Genomic DNA, 27735 nt, shown 5'->3' on the forward strand with positions numbered 1-27735 from the left:
ACTATTGACTAGACTATACCTCACTTCCCAAATATCAAGTTTAGTTGTAGTCAAGGTAGGATAGGATTTGCTGCTGTATTGTCTTTTAAATGTGTGTTCTGAGTCTAGGCCCAGGAAACAGAAATAGGCTGCTCTGGCTGAGGCTCCCCTGCCTAGTCATGAGATTGGATGATCTGTGAGGGATCTGTGTTCATTCAGCCCTTAGTGGCTAAACTAACAGCCATAAACCAAAGCAAAAGCAATGCATAAATGCAGCATGCAAGTAGTATAAACACAAAGTATTGAAATCCCAGCATATATAAGTGTCTTATGTTTTAGGACAACTTTCCTTCCAACACACTGTTAAATTCACATTCCACTGTTGAATATTTAGATTATGATGACAACATCATTTATTAATTTGAGCCTTCAGACCTTGAACAGGATTTCATGTACAGTAAGAGCTTGCTAGTAATCAAATCCAAGAGTCCTCTCCTTAAAAAAAAAAAAAAAGTAAAATGAAGATAAGATGAGATTTAACTTCCAATGTATATTAGGGAACCAGATATATTCTAGTTAGTACTAGAATGTACAAGTACCCCTTGGTGAAATTTCAGTCTTTCTAGGTTAAGATGTTATTGATCTGGAGACAACAGATGCTGGAGAGGATGTGGAGAAATAGCACTTTTACACTGCTGGTGGGAATGTAAATCAGTTCAACCACTGTGGAAGACAGTGTGGCTATTCCTCAAGGACCTAGCAATTTCATTATGGGTATATATCCAAAGGATTATAAATTGTTCTACTATAAGGACACATGCACACGAATGTTCATTGCAGCACTGTTTACAATAGCAAAGACCTGGAATCAACCCAAATGCCCATCGATGATAGACTGGACAGGGAAAATGTGGCACATATGCACCATGGAATATTATGCAGCAATCAAAAACAATGAGTTTGTGTCCTTTGTAGGGACATGGATGAACCTGGAGAACATCATTCTCAGCAAACTGACACAAGAACAGAAAATGAAATACTGCATGTTCTCACTCATAGGCGGGTGTTGAACAATGAGAACACATGGACACAGGGAGGGGAGCACTACACATGAGAACACATGGACACAGGGAGGGGGTCTGTTGGGGGGAATAAGGGAGGGACAGCAGGGGGTGGGGAGTTGGGGAGAAACAGCATGGGGAGAAATGCCAGATATAGGTGAAGGGGAGGAAGGCAGCAAATCACACAGCCACGTGTGTACCTATGCAACTGTCTTGCATGTTCTTCACATGTACCCCAAAACCTAAAATGCAATTAAAAAAAAGATGTTATTGAAAACAGCCCCTCTACACCAAGGCCACTTTGAAGGTAGAAGACACTCGTGAGTCATCTCACCTCTTCCAGCACTGTTACCTTTCAGAGCTTCTCAAACACAGTGGCCATTGTTGTTACCATGGCTAATTATTAGCCTGCTCCAGCAGAATTTGTGTTGATGCTACAAAAACAGTTTATGCTACACAAGCTCTTTATTCATGTAATAATTACAGCATGTTTGTCCTAAGTGTTTCGCAAGTGTTCTCTTTGGATAATACTAGCAAGATTAAGTAATAGTTTCTCGCTAACATTATTGCTCAACAACATCAAACATGATGGATTGGGATTTGATATATGTCTTTGGCTTCCAGCCTCTTTGACTTTTTGCGTTGCTTATGTATAAAATACTCTTCGTCTTGTGGGGGCTATGTCTGTAGTTTCTAATGCAGATGCCAGGAACCACTTGAGCAAAATATTTGATTTCAGTTTTAATGGAGAGTTTTTTTTATAATGATCAAGAGTAATACAACCAAGCCAGCAACAACACTGTGCCAGAAGCTAGGGACTTCAAAGAGTCTTCCTTTTAGAACTCCAAAAAAGAGAAAGAAATTTATGTTTCTCCATATCATCCAACTTAATCATTGGCAATAAGTGACTTGGCAAGAAGCATGCATCACATGGTTCCAGTTCTGCACCGGAAAAGGTCAGCAGAAGGTCCAAACACTGGCCTGCATTATTCAGCCGTGTATTCTGATCCTGTGACACGTGCTTCGGAGCACATTATGCAATGTTACACTGCTGATTAATGGCCGCTTGCACAAGAAGTTCTTCATTCTCCCTACTGTAAGCATCCTGGGAATGATTAACTTTGTGACATAACTTTCATCACACAAATGTGGAAGATTTAAACAGAACTTCAAAATAATATGCTTCAGAAATAACAATGAGTTTTGGCTTCTTAATGGGTACACAATTAACAACTATTTTAAAGCCACTGGGTTGAAACTGAGAAACCTATTTGGGAGTTGCCTGTTCCTTTTTTTTTTTTTTTCTTTTTTTTTTTTTTGAGACAGAGTCTCACTCCATCACCAGGTGCCAGGCTGGAGTGCAATGGTGCAACCTGGGCTCACTGCAACCTCTGCCTCCCGGGTTCAAGCAATTCTCCTGCCTCAGCCTCCCGAGTAGCTGGGGCCACAGGGGGGCAACACCATGCCCAGCTAATTTTTTTGTATTTTTAGTAGAGACGGGTTTTCACCATGTTGGCCAGGATGGTCTCGATCTCTTGACCTTGTGATCCGCCCATTGGGTTTCATGTAAGATTGGTTCATGCATGAACACCCTTCTATCATATTTTAATTTTACCTTTATTCTAGTTTGCTGTTGAAGATGTCAGACCTATTTTACAGTACTCTGTCTTATGAGCTCAATATTGAATATGCCAGTCGCTCTTATGAAACATTCTTGGAGCTGCGAAGACATGATTCTTATATTGCCACACACAATGGAAAGTTGTGGTGATGCTTATTTTTGAGTCCATGTAACTAAAATTGTGCGTTGTGTTCAACTTTGAATCTTATTGGCTGAGGGCAGTCTGAAGTGCTGGGAGCATGAAGACTTTATTGCGGTGGCAGAAAGTCAACCAAAGTAGCTTAGGCGAAAGGGAACTTCATTGGCTCTCAGCCCCAAACTGTGGAAGGTCAGGGGAGCTGGGGTCTCAGGGCTGCCAGGACACTCCACTCCCCACCATGTGCTTCTAGTCTCTGGTGTGTGGCTCCATCCTTTGGGCCTGTCCCTGTAGACCAGCTCCACCTGATGGCAGCTCTCAGCTGCATGCCACCCCAGCAGGAAAGAGGGGGCATGCTCTTTACTCACTTCCAACTCAGAAATTCCCAGGAGAGGCCTCAGACAGGCCTAGCTCAGATCATATGGCCTCCCTGTGGCCAGGGTGGTGGGATACCACCACCCTGATTGGAGGAGGAGGATCTCTTCAGGAGAAGAGAGGGCTGCTGTCCTGGACCCAAAAACAAAGCAGCCACCCAGGCCAAGCTTGACTCAATCAGCCATCCTCTCCCCGAGATGACCCCTACATGCCCTAAGTCCTCTCTTAGATACAGCCACAAACCCAGGTATCCTGTTCAGTAAGCACCACCCCGGGGTTCTGCCCAGCTTTAGTCCAGATCTCTAGGTCACGCCCATTCCTCATGAGGCCAGGCTCGCCTCTGCAGGACAAAGCTGCTTAGTCTCAGTGCCCAGTGCGAGAGGGAACTGCCTATAGATGGGGGCAAAGCATGCGAGGTCTCTAGCCCACACCGCATTTCACATAATAAGGGACTAGACAGAGACTGTCATTTTCCTGACAATCAATTGATCCCTAGGTCAATCTCGTGACCAATGCTCTTGCTGTTAGGACTCTTTTCCAGAGGAATGTTGGAGAACATTTTTCCACCGGGGCTTATCACCTCATTGGTCCATGCACTACTTCATTTTTGTTTGTGCAGTCTTAGAGAGTCCTGGAGGTTGTCAGGGGCAGAAAACAGACTCCTTAAACCTGACTCAGCCTTCCACAGATTTAATGTGGGTAGGGAGCCCATAGTCTAATAACCAGCAACATGACTCTTGTCAAATTAGTTTTTGAGTCTGCACTGGGTGGAATCTAAGGCCTGTCTCTCAGCGGGATGCCCCGAGATTCCACCCTCTCTCCAGACGTCAGCGGCATGAGAGCCACAGGAAGTAGGGCTTGCAAGAAGGGATTTCTGGTCTACTCCAGCACGTGGCCCCCACCAGCAAGGGCCTGGACCAGCCAGATTAGGGGAGGAGTTCAAGCCCCTGTCAGGGAAGTGGATCAACCATGGAGACAGGGCATTGAGAAGGTGCCAACACCTGTGTCAAAACTCTTCTGGAGGCAAGTAACAGACCCGGCTTAAACTGAATGAGTCAGGAAAAGGGACTCCCTCTGCTCAGCCAGCTTCCGGATGGGCTCTGGGAACTCAGTCTTTCTTCTCCCATCTCCCCTTCTCCTCTGCCTATCCAGCTTCCCCTGTGGCAGCAGGATATGGCCCCTGGCAGCTCTTAGGCTCCCCACCACAGAGCAGGGTGACTTTTTTCTCTTGAGACTGAGTTTTCCTCTTGTTGCCCAGCCTGGAGTAAAATGGCGAAATCTTGGCTCACCACAACCTCCCCTCCCGGGTTCAAGCAATTCTCCTGCCTCAGCCTCCTGAGTAGCTGGGATTACGGGCATGCACCACCATGCCCGGCTAATTTTACATTTTTAGTAGAGATGGGGTTTCTGCATGTTGGTCAGGCTGGTCTTGAACTCCCTACCTCAGGTAGTTCACCTGTCTTGGCCTCTCAAGGTGCTGGGATTACAGGTGTGAGCCACTGCACCCAGCCAGCAGGGTGCTCTTAATGGCCACTCTATTTGGAGATGTCTGGGGAGGATGGGGGCCCTAGGCCAGTGGGGAGGTGCAGTAATTGCTAGCCCTTATTAGGACATTGTGACTTGGTGGGGGGGTAGATGCCCACCACACCTGGTTTTCAATTCCAGCAGGCGGCCACATGGGTATTGCTGTGCCTGTCCTTGTCCTTGTGTCTCTAGGTTATTAGCGCATTTCTTTGTTCACCTGTGGACACACAGGGTGGCCAGACACCCGATATGTGGCCTGTAGACCCCAGCAAACCACTGAGTTATTGCAAAATTCTCCAAATCCCTGTTGTCACCGAGTAAATACGCTTGGCACAGATGGGCCACTATCTTCCCAGTGCTGTATGAGTCGTGTTTAATGAAATACCAAATCATCATTTGATTCATGTTGGTTATTTGTCACTTTGTGTTCTCAGAGGAAGACAATTGTCCAGTGACTCTCATGTTGGGCTCCCTGAGCTATTTTGAAGTTATGGGAGCCCCTGGTTTAGGTTGCTTGAGGAGCAGTTCTACAATTTTCTGCTGCAAGTGATCAGGCAACACAAGTGAATTTGTCCTAAGCAACAAAGCCTGCTTCTAAATACAACTTCTAAAAGAAGATAACACATCCCAGCGCTTTGGGAGGCCGAGGCGGGTGGATCACGAGGTCAAGAGATCGAGACCATCCTGGTAAACATGGTGAAACCCAGTCTCTACTAAAAATACAAAAAATTAGCTGGGCATGGTGGCGCGGGCCTGTATCCCAGCTACTCAGGAGGCTGAGGCAGGAGAACTGCCTGAACCCAGGAGGCGGAGGTTGCGGTGAGCTGAGATCGCGCCATTGCACTCCAGCCTGGGTAACAAGAGCGAAACTCTGTCTCAAATAAATAAATAAATAAGACAACACTTGTTTTTCTTTCTCCTGAAGAGCTGACACGACCCCGAAGTTACGTAAGACGAGTTAACCTGCGGCGCTGCTCCACGTTCTGGAGAGAGGTTAAACAGGAGAGGAAAACAGGAGAGAGGAAGCAGCATTTCACCAACTTCCTGCCTTCCAAAGTCCTCAATTCCAATTCTTCCCTTCGAAGAACAAGCAGACTTTGCGGTAACCTTGTTTTCTTGATACTCTTGATCGCTTCGTGACAGCAGTGGCGCGGTGGGGGTTGTCAATGACGCAGCGGCAGGTGCGGCTAAATTCGGGGTACGGCCCTAAGCCACGCGACTGGCCGCTACAGGGAGAGGGCTGAGCCTCGGTGGTTAGGGCAAGTGCTTGAGACTCCAACGCGCCCGCCCCTGACTCGCTGCTCACATTCCGGCTTCACCGAAAGCTGGGGAGTGGTTAAACGCTGACTTCTGACCCCTGCTCCACCGGCGATCTGCCTCCCCCCTCGCCTTCCAGCGGCTCCAGGGCCGGGGGGCGCTGCCTACGTGCGGCGGCCGCCCCTGAGCGGCCGAAACGCCGACTGCTTCCCGGAACGCGGCGCAGATAAGAAGTGGCTCCCCGGCTCGGGTTTCAGAAGCGCGCGGTTACAAAACCCTGCGTCATCATTTCACTTCGGATTTGTTTTTCTTTCCTAGTGCGAAGTTCCCGCAGAAGGACGTTTTGTGTGTTTGGTGCGTGTGTATTTCCTTTTGGTTATTATTTTGGAAAACGTTCCGAGGCCCAAAATAGACAAGCCAGAGGCCTCCTTGCTGCGCACCTGACGACCACCGCGCGCCCCCGAGTGCCCGAGTCCCCTGCCGAGCCGGCCGCTGAGGACGCGCTCCCCGCCGCCGGCTCGTTTTCTCGGTGTTAAAACCTTCAGTGCCCGTCGCTGGCGACTTAATCTACGCTCTAACTCGCAGAATTCTTCTGACTTGTTGGAGAAAAATAGTATTTAAGATCTGGGTTATTCAAGAGGGTGGAGTCGGCTAAGATTAGTGGAAGCTAAAAATAGTCCAGCAGTGCTGGCGGGTCAAGCCTCGGGGTGCCAGGACCTCCGCCCTCACCCTGCCCCCTCCGGGCCTGCGAGCCGCAGCCCTCCCGGGGTCTGTGCGTAATTCTAGCCTAGGCCCAGTGTCATTTCCAAGAGGTGCCTCTTGGCCGGGTTATTCATATGTCAGATTCCCATTCTCACGTTGTGTTTCGCGCAGCAACTGCATTTCCAAAGAAAAGCGTGAGTCACTACCAAGTGGCTACAGAGGGAGGGAAGGGCCACCGAACACCGGAAGAAAGAGGTGGGGGAAGGGGCCTTTTTATAGTGTTCTGAGCTGGCTTTCTTTTCCATAGGTTAATTTTTATCTTAACTACCAAACTTAATCTGGATCGCCTTTTTATAAGAAATCTATTTAAATACAAGGGATTATTTGAACTTCTTTTTAAAAAGCCATGGGCATTTTTGTGTGTGTGTGGTTCTCAGCTTACAAATAAAATATATTAATAGTTGTTTAATGGGCATTTAAAATGCCAACTGCCTGTGACTGTTTTTAGTGCATTCTCTAAACACCTGAAACTGTCCCCTTGGTTAAGTCCACAAGGGAACTGCCACTTTGCCATGACCACGTATGACCAGCCCAGTGAGGCTAAGCTCATTGCTCTGAACAGATGGTGATTTTCAAACTGAATGCTATTCTGGTGTACTTATTTAGGAAAAAGATCTAAAAATAGACTTGAATGAGCATAACCTGCAAAAATAAGTTGTCAGCTTCTTTTTACTCCTGCAGGGTTGAAAACAAAGCTGTCAGCAATTTCTGTGAGCTGAGGAATCTGTATACTTTCTTATTTTAGAGAGAGCTTTTTCAGTGGGACTGTAATTGAGTCCCCTTAAATCTTTGTGTCAACAAATTACCATCTGTTTTTCTAGAGACTCTCAAATTGGTGAGACTGACGTGTTGCTCACTGCTGGGGTGGAGGGGGGTCCTATCATTTGCCCTTTGGATGTTAGCTTTGGAGGGGGTATAAGTCCCGCTGGTTTCAGATGTCATTGCGGGACTTATACCCCCGCAATGACATCTGAGGGGGTTTCAGTAGTGAGCGGGTCCAGGCCCTGGCAGCCCCTGTTACCCATATCCTGAAGTCTTGTAGGGGGAGTGATTGAGAGATGCCAGGGAGCATGGGCTTGGAGACGCAGGTAGCACTGAGGTGGAGAAGAAACCCCAGCCAGTTCTGGCGGGGCCTCTGGTGAGTCTCAACCCCTGTTGGTGACTGGGGTCACAGTAGCCCAGAGTGCTGGGTTTTGATTAAATCCATGACGTGTTCAGCCTTCTTTAGAAGGTACTTGGTATAGCCTTTGTGGCAGGAAACTATAGGTGATGGGGACAACAGAGGGCCTTTGTCCCCAGTCTGGCACAACCACACCATTATTTTCTGTGAAGTGATCACACATGCCGACCTAGAGAAAAGTCAGAAATGGAACTGGGCCCTTGTTTCATCTTGGGAGAGGAGTTCCCCTGAATATGGGAAACTGAATGAGGATGGAAATGGCCCCTCTCTAGATGGAGGATAGTGCGCAGAGTGATCCCTAGACTCTGGGAGGTCGAAAGTCTAGACCAGAGCAAGCGCAGGCTACCCATCCCACCCAGAGAGGCTACCCATCCCACCCAGGGACCTCGTCTGGCTCCCAGCAAGGTTCTATACGTTCAAGCAGGGGAAACAGAAAGTGAAATGAGTGGCGTTAAACTCAGCAAAATCAAGTCCTGCAGATCCACCCCAAGAAAGCCTTTCTCATCTGCTGTGTGTTTAATTTCACAGGCACACCTCGACTCTAAACAGGCTCTTTAAAACAATTTGCCCCAACAAACCAGACTGGCCACCAATAGGATGTGGGATTCTGTAGCATAGAAACTTTCTCCAGTCAGCATTTGCTATATTTTAACCTTCCCATGCTGTCTCAAAAGAATGGAAACAAATCTTGTTTTCTACTTCCCAACAGGCACAGATGTGTGTGCATGCACGTGCGCCCGTGCACACACACACACACACACAACGTGGAGAAGAGTGATTTCTCCTAGGTTGGGATGGTGACATATCTGAGGACAGAAAGGAGGAAGAGAGCTGCCCAGGGGCTGGGAGGGCTTCCAGAGCCAGTCAGTGTCTGAAAGGGTTACAGCCACTTTGGGATCTAGGAGCCACCAACTCTCTCCAGTCATCAAAAAAGACAAAGCCGAGGTGCCTGCGAGGTCTGGGCAGATGTCACTGGGGCACTGAGGGGCCTAGACAAAGTGTTGGCAGCGCCTGCCTTTTCAATCCCATGGGAAACCACCTGGCCATCAGGTCTTGTGTTAGCTGGTAAATTAGCTTAATGTGACCTGTTTGTAAAAGGGACAGGGAGGTGGGGGGAATTATGTTCATTACTTTTCTCAAGGGCTGATTTGGGAGTGAACCCCCCCGACCCCCAACCCATGCCCATGCCCATTATTTTTAAAGGCGTATGTCAATAGTTATTGCCAAGAAAAGCCCAGGTTCCCGAGGAAGCTGCAGTGTGGTCTGGACACCCCTGCTTCCAGCGCGCGACACTGAGGAAGGCAGTGGGGAGCTGCCTTGTGTGTTTCTGACCCAGCGAGACGGATCTCACAGCCCCTTCTTCAGGCTGAAAGCACATCAGTGAATCAAAGTTTTTTAAATACTGCAAAATAATTTTAAAAGATGCCATCAATAAGTCCAGTTCCTAAATGCATCATCTTAAGAGAAAATTAAATTTTTAAAAGGAATAAAAAGCACATACACAGTGGCTGGGCACGGTGGCTCATGCCTGCTGTCCTAGTTACTTGGGAAGTTGAGGCAGGAGGACTTCAACCCAGGAGGTTGAGACTTCAGTGAGTTATGATGGTACTGTTGCATTCCAGCCTGGGTGACAGAGCGAGACCTTGTCTCAAAAGGGAATAAAGGTGGTTGCGGGGAGACATGACGCTTTAAAAATTAAATGGAACAGATCAATGAAGCTTTGGTGGTCTTTTAACTCTTAAAAGAATGACTCTTGGCAGGGGCAGAGCAGGCTGAGCCTTGAGCTGCTTGCTATGGTCCAGAGAGCACCACACCCCAGCTCACCACCTATGCGGGGACTGGGCATGGTGTTCTGGAAAGAAAGTGCCCAGCAATGGAGAGAGGCATGGGAAAAGAACCTGCCTCAGAAGATACAATCATGCTGAGATCCATAAAAAGAAATGAATGGGAATGACGATGGTTTCTCAGGATCCCAGGCAGCAGCCCCTGGTCCTGTGCAGGAAGGGTTATGTGTCAATTATGCTGTATGTCAAATGTCATACATTCCTAGAAAGTATCTATGTTTTGACAAAGCAATTCAAATTCTAGGAATTTGGTGTAATGCAGGATGTACATAGAGAATGTTCATCTGGGAGTTAGGGGAGGCCTTCACCAATTGGAAAGATGGGATAAATGCATTAAAGTCCATGCACTCTATGCAGCAATTGAGGATCCTGTTGTGGGAGTGTCCATATTGTTATCATAGGAAAATGTTTACTATGTGCTGTTATATTGAAAAAGCAGGCCGATGTGGTGGCTCATGCTTGTAATCCCAGCAATTTGGGAGGCCGAGGCGGGCGGATCACCTGAGGTCGAGAGTTCAAGACCAACTTGACCAACATGGAGAAACCCTGTCTCTACTAAACATCCAAAAAAAAAAAAAGAAAGAAAAGAAAAAGCAGGTTACAGTTAAGTAGGCACAGTGTAATCATATTTTCATGTTATAAATATAATACATGCACCTATTCTAATTTTTCCACAATTGTATTCATTTTTTATTGCTGCTATAACAAATTACTATGAATGTAGTGATTTCAAACAATACTCATGTATCATTGACAGTTGCGTAGTTCAGAAGTAGATGGTTCTCACTGACCACTGTGAGTGTTGGCAGGGCTGTGTTCCTTGCAGAGGCTGTGGGGGAATCCTCCCCTCATCTCTCTGGCTGCCCTCAGCCACCCTGTCTTGTGGTCCTCACCTCTACCTCCAAGTAGCAGCAGGAGGTTGAGTTCTTCCCGCACCACGCCATACCCGCTGCCTCCTGATCCATAGCTGAGGACCCTGTGGTTACATGGGACACACCTGGGTGATCCAAGGTTTTCTCCCTACCTCAAGGTCAGCTGATTTTCAACCTGAATTCCATCTGCCACCTTGACTCCCCTGTGCCACACAACCTAACATTCACAGGGTCCAGGGATTAGGGCATTGCTGTGGTGTGCATGTGTGTCTCCTCCACATCCATGCTGAAATGTGATCCCCAAGGGAGGGAGGGTCTGGTGGGAGGAGTTTGGGTCATGAGGGAGGACTCCTCACGAGGGACTTGTGCCTCCCCATAGTAATGAGTGAGTTCTCACTGTGTTAGTTCACGTGAGATTGAGTTGTTTGAGAGTCTGGGACCTCCCTACTCTCTCTTGTTCTCTCTCTTGCCATGTGAGACACTCTCCTCCCCTTTGCCTTCTGCCATGACTGTAAGCTTCCTGAGGCCTCATCAGAAGTTGAGCAGATGCTGGTGCCATGCTTCTTGTACAGCTTGCAGAACTATGAGCCAAATAACCCTCTGTTCTTTATAAATTACCCAGCCTCAGGTATTTCTTTATAGCATGCAAAACAGACTAATACAGGCATGGTTGTCTTTGGGGGCCAGTGTTCTGCCTACCACAACAACACACAGGTATTCATTTTAATTAGCCAAGAGAGCTCTAGTCATTTTGGATCAATTTTCATTTCAGCTTTAATATTCATCTTTATTTCTGTAACCATAATTCCCATAATTCTCAGCATCAGTTCTAAATTTACATTAATCCAACCTCATTCATTTCATATCATGGCTTTTCCATTTCTATGTTGTTGATTAATTAGGCAATCTTATTTTACTTTTGTTTTTCTTAAATGTTCTGTATTTCTTAAATCCTGGCAATTTTGAAAATATATGTCCTATTGCCTTTGACTGGAGAAATTATGACTTACCTGGGTATCAGATTCTTGGGCACCATGTTTTCCTCTCTGATCACCCTGAAGATCTATTCTCCTGGTATTAAGCGTTGCTGGTAGAAGTCTAGGAATAACTGAGCCCTCTTCCCACAACAGTTCTGTGAAGAATGTTCATTCTAAGCCACTAAGATTGTTGCCGTAGACAACTAATACAGTTATGCTGCCGAGGACCCTTTCTGGGATTCCCTAAGCCCAACCATATTCCAGACTGGGTTGAGGTTGTCCAGTCATGCTGGTGCAGCGTGAGACGCAGGCCTCTGCCCCAGACCTGCCCAGCTCTGGGTGGATGCCCAGCTTTGTCCACTGCTCTCACTTCCTTCCCAGCCTCTGGGAGGCAAAGGAAAAAACCATATGGGTGTTGGCCCAGAAATGGCTCATCTATGGGAGAAGGGACCCTCAGAACAAGATGCTTAGCTTGGTTCCCAGGGCTCTGGCATTGATTACTTTCTCCTGTGGTAATTTTCTTTGTGCTTAACATAAATAAGCTTGGATGGCCACCTCTAGCCATGCTTTCCACCAAAGACAGTCAAGCAGGGGTCCTGGCGGTTGTTCTGCCCCTGGAGAGAAGGGGCCTTCCACTCTCAGTGGGAGTCGGTGTCTCCTCCTAGGTGGCCTCTGTTTCTGGTGGGCAGGGCGTGTCCTTCAGGGAGGAGCCCTGGGGATCCTCTCACCGGCTGTCTCCAGCTTTATGGTGTTAGGCTGATCCTCTTTCTCACTGTGAGTGCGGCTGGCATTTTATTTTTCTGTTGTTGCTCTTCTGTGAATATGTACTTTGTAAGATTTGGGGCAGAAGGTTTCCTCTGCGCCCATCTTTCCTGGAAGGTGAGTTGAGTTTGGAAGATCTAGAAAGCTCAGCGCCCCGCGCTTCCCCCAGGGGCTTCATTCCTCCCTCCCTGTGCCCTCCGAGGGACTCCATCTCTCCAGGCCTCCCATAGGCTATGTTCACTTTTTATCCCTCCCATTTCCCCTACTCATGTGAGAGAAGACATGCATTTCTAATACATTGAAAGGAAGATTTTACAATCATGTTCCGATTCCTCTAACTTTTAGTAATGAACTTTACCTCAAATATCTACAACTCTACCCCCCAGTTGACAACTAAGAAGGGCACATATTCTCTTTACAGTCAAATATGCACCATATAACGTGGACTGGGCAGTTGGGCAGATGGGAATTCAACTTGCCTCTTCCATTTGCCAGTTGATGACTTAGTCTCTTGACTCTCTAGATTTTGATTTATTTGTTAGAAATTTAAAAGGTGGTAATGGATGACTCATGGCTGCAGTGAGCATGAGAACTGGCTCACATCCTCCTGGAAGGGTGGGGAGCGGGAGAGGAGGCTGAGGTGCAGTCGCAACAGTGGCCTTAGCTGACCCCACAGGTAACTCCAAGCTGGATGGCCCTGCAGAGGATTCCTGAACTTTGGGCAAGGGTCTTTAGGCTCCACATCAACCAGTCACTGGAGGCAAAGGTGCCCAGGAAGGACTGAGTCACGGGACAGGTGCTTCTCTGAGTGGAGGCTGACAACCTCCCCATCCTGGGGAAGAAATCCTTTGTCCCCAAGGGAGAACCTGGGTAGCTTCCAGCACCCCTGGGTTAGTAGGAAGCTGTTACCCCTTCTGGGCCTCTGGGGACATAGCCACTCCCTGGATGGTGCCACCAAAACAGGGAACTCCCCTGCACCACCAGTCTCCTGCTGATCCCCTCACTGACCTGGCTGGAGGCAGAAGGTACAGGAGCCCAGGTGATCAGCTTATGGCAGCCAGACAGAAAATGGGTCCAGGGTCAGGGCAGGCAGAGAACAGCACACCTAGCATCAAGGGCCAGCTGGCTTCTCCCCTAACCCCGTGCCTGGTCCTGGGCTTCTTACCTGGAGCAGACACCTGTTGCCTCCCTCGTGGACACCTCACTGAAGGCAGCTGAAGGGCTTGTCATCTAAAGGGCTTCATGCAACGAAGCTCAGTGTTTAGCTGTACCGAGCGCCTCTGCAGGAGCTGGGATGTCGACAATGTGCTCAGGTCATCTTCGCAGCCAAAGTCGTGTCTTTCCATTTCTCACATCATCTGCAGAACACTATTCCCTAATGTCTGAGTTCTCTGGGAGTGGGGTTGCAAGACTGCTCCTAAATTCATTTCAAACTGTTAATAATAGAAAGCCCTCTCTTTACGGGGAAGAAATGACTTTTCCTGGAGATACTTTGGGCTTTGCAAACATTAAGTAACTATTAATAAATAGGAAGCTGCTGGACCAGATGAGGGCTTTAGGCAAAGAAGCAGGGAGCCTTTTTTTTCTCTGGCTTGCTGGGCATGTGGCCATTTCTCTCAGTTGATGGAGAAGCCCAAACCTGTGTTCACTCTGAGAGGGGTCTGATGGGCCTTGTCTCTGGGCCACCACTTTGTTATTGGTAGAAGGCTTTTGCCGACATCTGTGACCTGAACCTTGCACGGTGAATGTAATAAGCAAAGTAGCTGGCAGGACATCTAGGATGTCTGGCAGAAGAGCGAGGGAGTTGTGGGCTTTGGCAAACCTGAGGACTGGTAAGACTGAGGAACCAGCCGCTCATCAGGCACAGGGGCTTGCGTATAACCAAGGCTGCTGTGGGCAGCAGTAAAGAGAGCAGGTGATTGTTTTTTAAAGGGGCATTGTGAATTGCTTTTTGGGGTTTGCTTTTTGTTGAGGAACTTTTGAAATGGTATCTCTACAATTCTGGATTATCTAAATATCTCTGGATTTTTATTTCTACCCCAGTTTGAGTTGAGCAAAATTGTTTTTGAGCTTCAATGCCTTATTAAGAGGTAGGATCTGTTTTCTGTAACTTAGTCTTGAAGACAAGCAGCCCACCCCTCTGGAAGTTGTCCCTCAATTGCCATCTCTGTGCCCTCATCCTGAGCTCTCTAGGGCATCGCCAGGAGCACCTCATTGGTGATGTGAGTGTGCTGTTATCATCAGGGTGGAAGCCACTGGAAACGCTCTGTTATGGATATGTGTGTCTGTTTCTCTGGGTGCCCGGGGTCAGCAGAGACCCTGTAGGTACAGAGGAACCTCTTGGCATTTCAATTACTGCTGTGTAACCCAACATCCCTAAATATGATGCATCAAGCAATATAACTTTTTCTTTCTTTTTTCTTTTTTTTAGATGGAGTCTCACTCAGCTGGGGTGCAGTGGTGCAATCTTGGCTTGCTGCATCCTCTACCCTCTGGGTTCAAGCAATTCTCCTGCCTCAGCCTCCCAAGTAGCTGAGACTATAGGCACATGCCACCATGCCCAGCTAATTTTTGTATTTCTGGTAGAGACAGGTTTTTGCCATATCGGCTAGGCTAGTCTCAAACTCCTGACCTCAGGTGATTCACCAATCTCGGCCTTTCAAAGTGATGAGATTACAGGTGTGAGCCACCACACCCAGCCCACAGCTTTTTCTCGTAATTCTGTGGATGGGAATTTGGGCAGGGCTCAGCTGGGCAGCCCTTCTACTCTACTTGGTGCGGGCTGTGGCTTCTCCTATGCTGCATTCAACTGGGAGCTCAAGCTGGCTGGGACATCCAAGCTGGCCTCCATCCTCCAGGACCTCCTCCAGATGGCCTTGGCTTGTCCATGGGTCTATCTTGGCTTCCTTGCAGCATGATGGCCAGGCTCTAATCAGGAGGATGTAGAACTCAAAGCCTTAAGGATTGAGCCTGAAAGGTCCAGACGGTTACACTCTATAAGCCAAAGAGGAGAGGAAGGAGACTCTAGGCCTCACGAACCAGGATCGGGATTAAATGAGTTGCTGTGTGGATGTGTCTGGCGTTAGTAAATATCCCATACATAATAGCTGTTTGCACTGTTGTGCCCCTTTAGTCATTAGCTAATACTCCTGGTGCAGAGATGGAGGAAACAGCCTCCTTGTGTGGAAGGCCTCAACCCTGACTACATATTACGATCACCTGAAAATCCCCCTGCCAAAGCTCCACTCAGGCCACTTCAACCAGTCCTGGGTGTAGGATCCAAGTGTGGGTATTTTTTTAAACTCCCCAAGTGATTGTCATGACAGCTATTGACCATGACTGATAAGAGTTGTTGAGTCAGCGAATGAAAGTGTGTTTAAATTTTTTTTTTTGAGATGGAGTTTCGTTCTTGTTGCCCAGGCTGGAGTACAATGGTACAATATCGGCTCATCACAACATTCACCTCCCAGGTTCAAGCGATTCTCCTGCCTCAGCCTCCCGACATCAGCCTCCCGCTGGGATTACAGACATGTGCCACCACTCCCAGCTAATTTTGTATTTTTAGTGAGATGAGTTTTGTCCATGTTGGTAAGGTTGGTCTCGAACTCCCAACCCCTATCTCAGCTTCCTAAAGTGCTGGAATTACACGCGTGAGCCATTGTGTCTGGCCTTAAATTTTAATCAGATAGCACTTTTCAAAAACCTAACTATAGACAAGAAAGGTTCTGGGTCCCAGAATGTGAAAGTGCAGGAGGCTTAAGTTAAACGATGACGGCTCCTCAGCCCTGCCTTTCCACCAACAAACCAGCCAGCCTCCCAGGAGAAAAAGATGCCCCTTTGTTCAGCACATGAGACAAACGTCTTAGACTGCTCTATTAATGAAATAAACGTACAGTTTGAGACTAAACAGCTGGACAGGAAGATGGGGTGGGTCTGACTTCAGACACTATTGGCTGGTGCAGGAGCAGAAGGAAGGCAGAGCGGCGGTCTATGCCCACGCGTGAGTTCATTTGTGACTATGTTACAAGTAGTAGCACTCCAACATTTATAGTATAGCCTAGGAATTATGCAGAATATATTTGCAATCTCTTTTTGGTGACAGAACTGAAAATAGAAATTAAAAAACCTGAGAGAGAGAGAGAGAGAGAGAGAGAGAGAGAGAGAGAGAGAGAGAGAGAGAGAGAGAAGGAGAGAAGAAAGGGGGTGGGAAGAGCAGCCAAATGGAATTCTTGGAGCTTCCTATTCCAGGTGGAAAGTTGAAGTCACGAAACCAGACAGATCTCTCTTTCTTCCCCCTAATTAATTAAAGGTTGTAAAGTCAGGGTGTGGGCTGGGTGTATTCCCTTTATTTTTTAAAACCATGTTTGACAGCTCCAGGCTCCCAGGATTTCATCAGGATCTCAGGTGCGCTGTAATTGATGTGTCATGTGCCGGGTTGCGTAACTGTGTTGTTACACCGGCAGTGTTTCTCCATTGAGCCCATTTGCACATCTCATCAGGAGAGAGGAATGCCCACAGCACCATCTTGCCCTTAAGGAAAGATGCAATTTCTTTCATGTTTTTAAAGTAATAGCCTTAAAGATAAAAATACACACACAAAAAAAGGAAACAATACTCATAGTGCCCACCACTTAAAAAATGCTTAACAGCACACCTCATCTGGCCTTTCTTATTTTGAGCATGACTACAGAACAGAAAGGTGTTGATCGTGGACTCTGGATACAATTTGCCTGACTTCAGAATTCAACTTAGGCAGGTCACTTGCCTCAGTTTCCTGATCTGTGAAATGGAGATAACAGTGGTAACCAACTTGAGGTTTAAATGCACGACTACAGTATCTGTCAGGTGCCAGGCCTGGCCCAGGTGGGACACAGTACAGCTATCACCACTACCATGACTACTCCTGATTTCCTCCTGTACTTACAAAAGACACATGCTCACACACACATGCACAGACACAAACACAAACACATGCACTGTGCACACACATTCCAACAAGTCCCTGCATGTGCTCATTTGCACACACACACAAACATGTACATACCTGTGAACACATATTTTTTCCCACAAACAATAACATACTCCATGTAGAGGTTTGTGGCTTGCAAACACGTCATGACATGTAATGGATATTTTCCCCAGTCAGCAACCATACACTTTCCAGCAAGGGTGCTATTCTTATTAGCTGCCCTAGTGTCCCTGGATAGGCATGGGGTTGCTCTGGGCCTTCACCATGACAGACTTACTGCTGCAGGGCTTGCTGTGTGTGGGGAGGCAGAGTTTTGTTTTTTTTTTTTTTTGACAGAGTTTCATGCTTTTTGCCCAGGCTGGAGTGCGATGGCATGATCTTGGCTCACTGCAAACTCTGCCTCCCGGGTTTAAGCAATTCTCCTGCCTCAGCCTCCCTAGTAGCTGGGATTACAGGCACACACCATCACACCCAGCTATTTTTGTATTTTTAGTAGAGACGGAATTTCTCCATGTTGGTCAGGCTGGTCTTGAACTCCTGACCTCAGGTGATCTGCCCGCCTCAGCCTCCTGAAGTGCTGGGATTACAGGTGTGAGCCACTGTGCCTGGCCAGGGGATGCAGAGTTTTAGCTTTCTCAGATACTGTCAACTTGCTGTCCCAAATCCATGCCACTTTGCACTTTGCCGAGAAGCCCACCTTCCTGCCTTCCTCCAAGGGAGGGTCTAAGGAGCCCTGTCAGGCCCCCACTGTTTCCCAGCACACCTCTCTCCACGTCCTGGTCAGGAGTGCATGTGGATGCTGGACTCCACCAATCCGATCGTTGAGAAATGCTGTCTTGTTAATTTGCATTTCTGTAATTATTATTTAGGCAAAGCCTTCTAATTTATCTTGTACAGCCTGTAAGCACCGTCATGAACAATGTCAATCTATTCTTGGCCTGCACAGTTTGTTTCATAGCTTTTTTACAAACAACTACTGTGCAGACCACCCACAGCTCACTCAGCCCGGTAATGTGCCGAATAAGCGCATTAGGTGAAGAAGATTCTGAACGCGGAGCACTGTTTCCAGTTGTTGGAAGTGCACATCCTCATTCTACCAAGTAAATAATTCAGTATTTAGTCGTTCATTCAAAAACTGTTTCCTGAGCACCTGTCTGTGTCAGGCTCATACTGTTTGGAGGATTTTATGTTGCATCAGTAAACACAAACTTTTAAAAATCCCTGTCCTTGTGGAATTCATGGTCTATCCCAAATCCTTTCTGAATGTGGGCACCTGAGATGAGGACCCCATGGCATATGGTGGCCGCTGCGTGTGGGAGTCCATAATGGCCATGGACCCACTTGATGTCCCACTGCAGCTGTGACCAAGGCCACACAGGGTGGGTGGGCAGACAGTGTCCCTGGGGCTATGAGACAGGATCAGCAGAGAGTGCCTCATGGCCCTGGAGCTGTTCCTTACACAGATGGGAGAAAGGAAGCCCAAGGGTGCCTGCCTGCCCATGGAGCCCGAGAAGGCCACTTTCCTGCCTTCCTCCAAGGGAAGGTCTGAGGAGCCTTCTCAGACCCCCACTGTTCTCTGGCACCCGCACTGAGGTCCCGCTCTGGGGATGATCTCCGGGCCAGTCCCTGCTGAGCCTGGGCTTGGGCAGAACAGCGAGCGGAGCTGCAGGAAGGGCCTGGGCAGTGGGACCCACTCTGTGCCGGCTGGTGTCTGCCTCTTACTCAAGTTATTGGGACTGGCCCTTAATTTCCAGTTCCTATTTGAAATATACCATGAAAGGACTGTGGTGCTTTGTCCTTGGTGGAGACTCTTGCCTCTGGACTGAGCAGCTGGCAAAGGGGGGTGGCAGCTATAACTGGGCCAGCATGCCCAGGGACTCAGCCTAGGCAGGCCATCAGTGGGGTCGCCAAACAGCAAGGCTGAGGGAGGAAAACATTCCCCAAATCCTCAGGGGCTTTTCCCTGAAATGAAACCAAACCATGAGTGTCCACAGCACTAGCATGTAGTGGCCATTTGCAGGGCTGAGTGAGTGATGGGGCACTCCATTGGGGACACCCCAGCCTCATGGACCCTGTGCAGCTAGGGGGTTTCAGACACAGGCCCAACATGGGCATAGGGCCGTCTTGGAGAGAGAGCTGCTTGTCTGGAGAACCAGGCACACCTCCCCAGGGTGCTGATGGGTGATGTCTGAATAACAAGTCACCACTGATTTGGTGGCTTAAAACAACACAGCTTTGCTCTTTTACTGTTCTGGATGTTAGAGGTCTAAGATCAATCTAACTGGGCTAAAGTCAGGGGTAGGCAGGGCTGGTTCTTTATGGAGGCTCTAAGGGAGAATCCATTTCTTTGAAGTTCTTTCCTCTTCTAGGGGCCACCTGCATTCCTTGGCTCTTGTCTCCTTCCTCCATCTTCAGAGCTCCTCACTGCAGTCTCTGCATCCATCAGCACGTCACCTCCTGCTCTTCCCTGGTTGGACTGTCTCAGGAGAAGCCTTGTGACTACATTACCTGCCTCCCCTGAGTAATTCTGGGAGGGCTTCATCACATCTGCAGCGTCCTGTTTGCCATGTACAGTCACAGCCATGGGTTCCTGGGATTAGGGTGTGAACATATTTGGGGGCCACTATCATCCTGGCACATGGAGGGACACAGAATGTTTCTCTGGGCAGGGGTGTCAAAGATGAGGGTTACAGGCAGAGAGAGCAGTGCCTGGCACCTGTGGGCCACTCTGGGCCAGTGAATCAGCCCTGATCTGTTTCCAGCCTGGCTCGGCTTTGCCCTTGGTAGATCCGAGTGTGGCTGCTCTCTCCAGGTAGTGTGAGTCCCTGTGGGGAACTGTAAACCCGCCAGGCTGGCAGGAGCCAGGGACGCAGGGCAGGCAGCAATGGTGGGGATGGGAAGGCCGACCTGTGTGATGCAAGGGTGTCCCCACCTAACTGTGCAGAACTTGGGTACACAGCATGGAGGTGCTGTGGGGCATGGGGGCATAGAGGGTAGGGGAGGATGGCCTGAGGGGTTGCACGTGATCTCGGTAGAGGCAGAACGAACAGAGACGCAGGTGAATGGAGCTGATGTTGGGAGCATAAGAGCCACCAGCGTAACCCTGGATTCCTCTGAAACATGCACATTGGCTCCTCAGCCAGCTGCGGAGTCAGCCCAGGCCTTCCAATCCTCTTTCCTTCCTGCTCATTGTATGGTCGTCTGCAGGGAGGTCTTCTCAACTTCTCATCTGCAGGGAGGTCTTTCCCTTTCTCAGCTCGGTGAGGCCCACATCTGCATGAGTGCACCAATTTGCCCTCCCTGATGACTCCCTGCAGCCCTCTCCTCCGAAGACCTGTGCCACCTCCAGATGGCAGATGAAGGGGCTGGCTGCTTTAAGTCAGGGAGGTGAGCTCTTCCCACTGCAGGTGAACACTCAGGGCAGTTGTTTCCAGATGGCGCCAGACAGTGTGAGATGCCTGGGAGCCACAGAATGACCTCCGGTTCGCCACTCTGGCTTACTCCACGCTGTGCAACTTGACAAACCTCAGTAACTTTACGTACGAAATGTTGGTTTCAAGGCAATTCCAACACAACCCCATCTTGCTCTCTGTAGGCCTTGGGCCCTGTCACAAATGAGGTATCCTCTTTGTCACAGATGAGGTCCCCTTGGGCTGGCCCCTGGGAGCAGCAGGAACTCACCTGCCTCTCTTGAAATGTCCCCATGGTGGGACTGAGCCCCAAACAGGAGTCCCAGCAAGGGCTGCTTGGAATGAGGGGGGTTCAGGGCAAGTCCTGGTGTCAGGCAGGGCATGTTCCCATGTGAGTCCTCACCAACGCAGGCCCGCATAGGCAGGCTCCCTGTGCCCCTTCGCTCATTCCATGCCCTGCACAGCCCAGTCCTTTCCATCCTGGGGGTGTTTAGCCCAGAGCTGGAGAGGATGGGGATTCAGGGCTTGGCACTGGGGGCCGTGTGGGTGGTGTCCTGTTTCCAGCCAGTCCCCAGCGCTGAACATGCCCCTGCTGGCTTCTGAGTGCTGACACTGGGGCATTGCCTCTGTGAGCTGTGCAATACCCAGGACCTCTGTTTTCCTGTTCATCCAGACTTCTCATGGCCTGAGCTATGTTTCCCCTGGTCCCAAATCCATCCAGCTTAGGGTTTTTCCAGCCAAACCACAGAAATGATATACAGCTTGTTTCCTGGCAAACACAGCTTCCAGAGCCAGACTCAACTTGCCACAAGATGGGCTGATCATGAATCAAATCTCACACTGCAGTTCTCTGGGTCTTTGATCATCCTCACAAAGGTGGGGAAAGTGGAATTGGTGTGTCTCAGAGCGATGGAAGCAGGCCACAGTCTGTTAATTTTGTAAAAGAAAACCTTCTGGGAAACAGAAAATTTACCTGACCACCAGTGGGTGTGTGACCACAGGACTCTGGCTGGTGGCTCCCGCCTGCTCACCGTAGCGAATGCAAAAGAAGAAACTGTCTCGTTTCCAGTTTGCCTCTGTAAGTAACCGCGTTTAAGTGAAGCTGGGAGGTGACTCAGAAAAACGAAGCTTCAAGCACTCTGGTAAGATCTGAGCCAAGCGAGATGAATCCCTGTGCCCTCAGCAGGCCTGCCAGGTACCGCCACCACATTCATCGCTGCAAGGAGCTTCCTGGTTCTGCAGCAAGATCACATCCAGTGTGCTGTGGGAGCCCTGCTTCCTCATTGTCATTTCCTGGAGTCCTTTCTCCACCTTTTCATTGTCCCAGCAGGTCAGGCTACCCAGGGATGCCCTGGATTTTGGATCTCCTGGCACACTGACCGAAAACCTTTCTTTTGCCCCTAGAAAACACACTAGAAATGAAAGGGTGTGAATCAGATAAGCTTAGAGACAACTTTGAAGTTGTTAATCTCTGTTTTAAGTATCAACTGTGAGGTTTGAGACCCTAAGTATCATCTGTGGCTAATTGCCTGCAGCTTCACCCAGAACCAACCGCCAAGCCACTCACCAGAGCTGCTGTCCTGGAACAGTATGTGGGGAAGGAGCAATTTTTTGTAGTTTTTCCCCAATTTGTCTTGGGCCAACGCTTTTGTAAAACAGAGAGGACATGGATTATTGCAACACAGGCATGTACTTTGATGCCACAGTCCTGTCAAATTCCTGTGAGAGTTCTGAACGCGTACACTCCCTCTCACTGTTACCTCCTCACAGAGCAGAGAAGAGCAGCTCAAAAGGGACCCAGTCCACGGACTCTACTGGGAGAGTGCTGGCAGCCCCACACCCCAGATTCTCTCTGTGTTCCTGTTTCAGCCATGAACAACCTTCTTATTATTCTTTTTGTTTGAGACAGAGTCTTGCTCTGTCACCCAGGTTGGAGTGCAGTGGCACAATCTCTGATCACTGCAACTTTTGCCTCTAGGGATCAAGCAATTCTCCTGCCTCAGCCTCCTGAGTAGCTGGGATTACAGGAATGCACCACCATGCTGGGCTAATTTTTCTAGAGATGGGGTTTCACTATCTTGGCCAGGCTGGTCTTGTAATAGCTGATGCCATTATGTCTTTGAACGTTTGATAAAATTCACTTGTGAAACCATCTGGGCTGGCGTCCTTGGTGGGAAGGTTAATAGTGAAAATTCAATTTCTTTCATAGATATAGGATTACTTGTATTTTCCTTTTCATCTTGTGTAAATTTTGGCATTTCTTAGGAAATCGTATTTCTCAGGAAATTTGTTCAGTTCATTAAGTTGCCAAATTGACTGCTATAAAGTTGTTCACAAAATCAGCTTATGATTATTTTAATATCTCAAGTGGTAACCAGTGTTTCACTTATGATATTTGTCATTTGTGCTGTATTACAAATTTTTTCTTATTAACTAGTTATGACTTTATTTATTTTGCTGCATTTAAGGAACTAAGATTTAGCTTTGTAATCTTTTTCTTTTTTAAAAAAGATTTTATTTTTCACTTTGTTTCTTCATAAACCCTTGTGTTGAGGGCTGATTGTCAGTAGATCACAGCGAGGGAAGCTGTGTAATCTTTTTCTAACATTTGTTTTCTCTTTTGTTGATTTCTGTTCTTTCTGTCTTCTTTGAGTTTACTTTACTTTTCTTTTTTTAGCTTTTTGAGGTGGAGTGTTCCATCCTTGAGCTCACGTTTCCTCTTTTCTAACATAAGCCTTTAAAAGTGTCCATTTTCCTCCTCACACTGCTTTAGCTGCATCCCATACATTTTTATATATTTACTGCATTTTTGCATATCAGCCAATTAGAAATATTTTAAAAATTATTTGGGATTTTTTTTTGAAACATGCATTATTTGGAAGTGTACAGGTTAATTTCCAAACATTGGGGGGTTTCCTAGATCTGTTATTGTTTCTAATTTAGTTCTGCTGTGGTCAGAGAACCTACTTTGTGCTATTTCAAATATTTTTTAAACTCTTGGGACTTGTATTATGGCCCAGCATATAGTTTATCTTAGTTAATTTTCTATGTGTACTTGAAAAGAATGTGTAATGATAAAGAAATAGTGATTAGGTAAAGGTAACTGATGATAATGTTCACTTCCTCTACGGTTTACTGACATTTTTATAATTGATCAATAAGCTGATGAAAGAGAAGTGTTGAGTCTCTTACTATGATTGTGGAATTGTTTATTTTTCCAACAAACTAAGCAGAGAAAGGGACTTCTTTTACCTGATAAAGGGCATCTGTGAAAAACCTGGGGCTAACATAATACAAGACTTGCTGTTGAAATATTGAGTATTTTCTCCCTAGGATGAGCAAGATAAGAAATTCAGTGCATGCATTCTCTTTCTCTGTCTCTCTCTCTCTACCCCCCCACCCCCTCTCACCCTCTTTCTCTCATTACTTCTAGTTAATTGTACTGAGAACCTAGCTATGGCAATGAAACAAGAAAAACATGTAAAGGCATAAATATTGATGGGAAAGAAATAAAAGTCTCTATTTGAAAATGACATGATTTGTTTTTTTATTGATGGAGTCTTTCTCTGTAGCCCAGGCTCAAGTGCAGTGGCGCAACTTCGGCTCACTACAGTCTCTGCCTTCTGGGTCCTGGTTCAAGCAATTCTCCTGCCTCAGCCTCCCAAGTAGCTGGGATTACAGGAGCACACCACCATACCCAGCTAATTTTTGTATTTTTAGTAGAGATGGGGTTTCACCATGTTGGTCAGGCTGGTCTTGAACTCCTGACCTCGTGATTCACCTGCCTCGGCCTCCCAAAATGCTGAGATTACAGGCGTGAGCCACTGTACCCAGGTTGATTTTTTACATAGAAAACCTCAAGAAACCTATAGAAGCACTAGTATAAATCCATAGGATACAAAAGTCAATAGATATATATGTATACCTCAATTGGATAAAAAGACTCATTAGTGCTATCAGTTCTCTTTATTAACTTTTAAAAATAAATTTATGGTGTACAAGTGTAATTTTATTATATACATAGATTGTGAAGTGGTGAAGTCAAGGCTTTTAGTCATCTAAATAACATACATTATACCCATTAAATAATTTTTTAGCATCCATCCCCTCACCCTTCTAAGTGTTTGTTGTCTATCATTCCACATTCTGTGTCCATGTATACACATTATTTAGCTCTCACTTGTAAGTGAGAGCATGTGATACTTGTCTGTGTCTGACTTATTTTATTTAAGGTAATGGCCTCCATCTCCATCAATGTTGCTGGAAAAGATATGATTTCATTATTTTATGGCTGAATAGTATTCAATTATATATATATAAAATACCTATAATTATATATATGTAATTATAGCAAGACCTCATCTCTACAGAAAAATTTAAAATGTAGTCAGGAGTGGTGGTGTATGCCTATAGTCTCATCTACTCAGGAAGCTAAGGTAGGAGGATCACTCAAACCCAGGAGCTCAAGGCTGCATATATATACATATATATATATATACATATATATATATATATATATATATAACTGTACTATATATGACATATATCTATATATACATATATATGACTATATATATGACAGTTTTCTTTATCTGGTCATCTACTGATGGACACTGAGGTTGATTCCACATCTTTGCTTTTGTGAACAGTGCTGAGAGAAACATGACTGCAGGCATATTTCTGATATAATGATTTCTTTTCCTTTGAGTAGATCCCAGTAGTGGGATTACTGGATTGAATGGTAGTTCTATTTTTCATTCTTTGAGAAATTTCCATACTATTTTCCACAGAGCACATACTAATTCACCTTCCCACTGATATTAAATAAATTCCCTTTTTTCTGCGTCTTTACTAACATCTGTTATTTTTTTGTCTTTTTTTTTTTAATTTCTTTTTTTTTTTGAGATGGAGTTTCGCTCTTGTTACCCAGGCTGGAGTGCAATGGCACGATCGTGGCTCACCACAACATCCGCCTCCTGGGTTCAGGCAATTCTCATGTCTCAGCCTCCTGAGTAGCTAGGACTACAGGCACGTGCCACTATGCCCAGCTAATTTTTTGTATTTTTAGTAGAGAGGGCATTTCACCATGTTGACCAGGATGGTCTTGGTCTCTTGACCTCATGATCCACCTGCCTCGGCCTCCCAAAGTGCTGGGATTACAGGCTTGAGCCACCGTGCCCAGCCCCTTGTCTTTTTATTAATAGCCATTCTGTCCGGTATGAAATGATGTCTCATTGTGTTTTTAATTTGTGTTTCTCTGATGATTAATGATTTTGAGCATTCTTTATTATGTTTGTTGGCCATTTGTATGTCTTCTTTTGAAAAATGTGCACTCATGCTCTTTGCCCACTTTTTAATGGGATTACCTGTTTTTTGTGGTTGTTGAGTTGTTTGAGTTTCTTATAAATTCTGATTGTCAGTCCCTGTCAGATGCATAGTTTGCAAATATTTTCTTCCATTTTGCTAGTCGTTTGTTCACTCAGCTGATAATTTCTTTTGCTGTGCAGAAGCTTTTTAGTTTAATTAAATCCCATTTGTCTGTTTTTGTTTTTGTTGCCTGTGCTTTTGAGGTCTTGGTGATGAATTTTTTGCCTAGACCAATGTTGAGAAGTTTTCCATGGGTTTTCTTTTAGTATTTTTATAGTTTCAGATCTTACATTTAATTCATCTTGAGTTGACTTTTTTATATGGTGAGAGGGTAGGGTCTAGTTTCATTCTTCTGCAAATGGTAATTCAGTTTTTCCAGCACAATTTACTGAAAAGAGTGTTCTTTCCCCAGTGTATGTTCTTGTTGACTTTATCAAAGATTCGTTGGCTATAAATATGTGCTTTTATTTTTGGGTTCTCTACTTTGCTCCATTGATTTATGTGTTTATACCAGTTCCATGCTGTTTTGGTTACTATAGCCTTATAGTATAATTTGAAGTCAGATAATATGATGGCTCCAGCTTTGTTCTTTTTGCTTGGGATTGCTTTGGCTATTTGGGCTCTTTTTTAGTTCCATATGAATTTTAAGACTATTTTTTTTCTAAATCTGTGAAAAATGATGTTGGCATTTTGGTAGGGATTGCATTAAATTTGTAGTTTGTTTTTGGCAGTATGAACACTTTAATAATATTAATTCTGATCAATTAGCATGGAATGTTTTTCCATTTGTGTTATCTACAATTTCTTTCATCAGTGTTTTGTAGCTTTCTTGGTTGAGGTCTTTCATCATCTTGGTTAAAATTCCTAGATGTTTTGTTTTTTTGATAGGTATTGTGGATGGGATTGCCTTCTTGATTTGGTTTCAGCTAGATCATTATTGATGTATAAACGCTACTAATTTTAGTAGATTGATTTTATATCCTAAACTTTTTCTGAATTTATTTATCTAGTTGAAGAGTTTTTTATGGAATCTTTAGGGTTTTCTAGATGTAAGAGTGCATCATCAGTGAACAGGGATAGTTTGGCTTATTCCTTTCCCGTTTGGTTGCCTTTTTTTTTTTCTTTTGCCTGATTGCTTTAGCTTGGACCTCCAGTACTATGCTGAATATGGATAGAAAAAGTGGGCATCCTTGCTTGGTTTCAGTCCTTACAGGAAATGCTTTAGACTTTTCCCTATTTAGTATAGTGCTGGCTGTGGATCTGATGAATATGGGCTTTTTTTATTTTGAGGTGTGTTCCTTCTGTGCCTAGTCTGTTAAGGTTGTCAATTTATCATGTAAGGGATGCTGAATTTTATAAAATGCTTTTTCTGCATCTGTTGAGATGATCATATAATTTTTGTTCTCAATTCTGTTAAGTGATGTATCACATCTATTGCTTTATGTATGTTAAACCATTCTTGCATTCCTCATGTAAAATCCACTTCATCAGTTCTCAAATTGATCTATGGATTCAATGCAATCCTAGTCAAAATTTTAGCAAAGAATTTTGTGTAGAAGTTGAGAAACTAATTCTAAAATTTACTTGAAAATGTAGAGGATCAACATTAGTCAAAGACTTTTAAAAAGTTGGGGGGCAG

The 27735-nt window shown here is 46.1% G+C and overlaps 1 long non-coding RNA gene across 1 annotated transcript; it reads left to right on the forward strand.

Annotated features, from left to right (window-relative positions):
* Window positions 1–5692: 5692 nt before the first annotated feature.
* On the forward strand, window positions 5693–18539 carry LOC144581472 (uncharacterized). The gene is made up of 2 exons (XR_013532340.1): window positions 5693–5798; window positions 14782–18539. It is a non-coding gene; the product is annotated as an uncharacterized LOC144581472 (long non-coding RNA).
* The last annotated feature ends 9196 nt before the right edge of the window (window positions 18540–27735 follow it).

The sequence above is a fragment of the Callithrix jacchus genome, chromosome 1, assembly GCF_049354715.1.
Source record: "Callithrix jacchus isolate 240 chromosome 1, calJac240_pri, whole genome shotgun sequence".
NCBI lineage: Eukaryota > Metazoa > Chordata > Mammalia > Primates > Cebidae > Callithrix > Callithrix jacchus.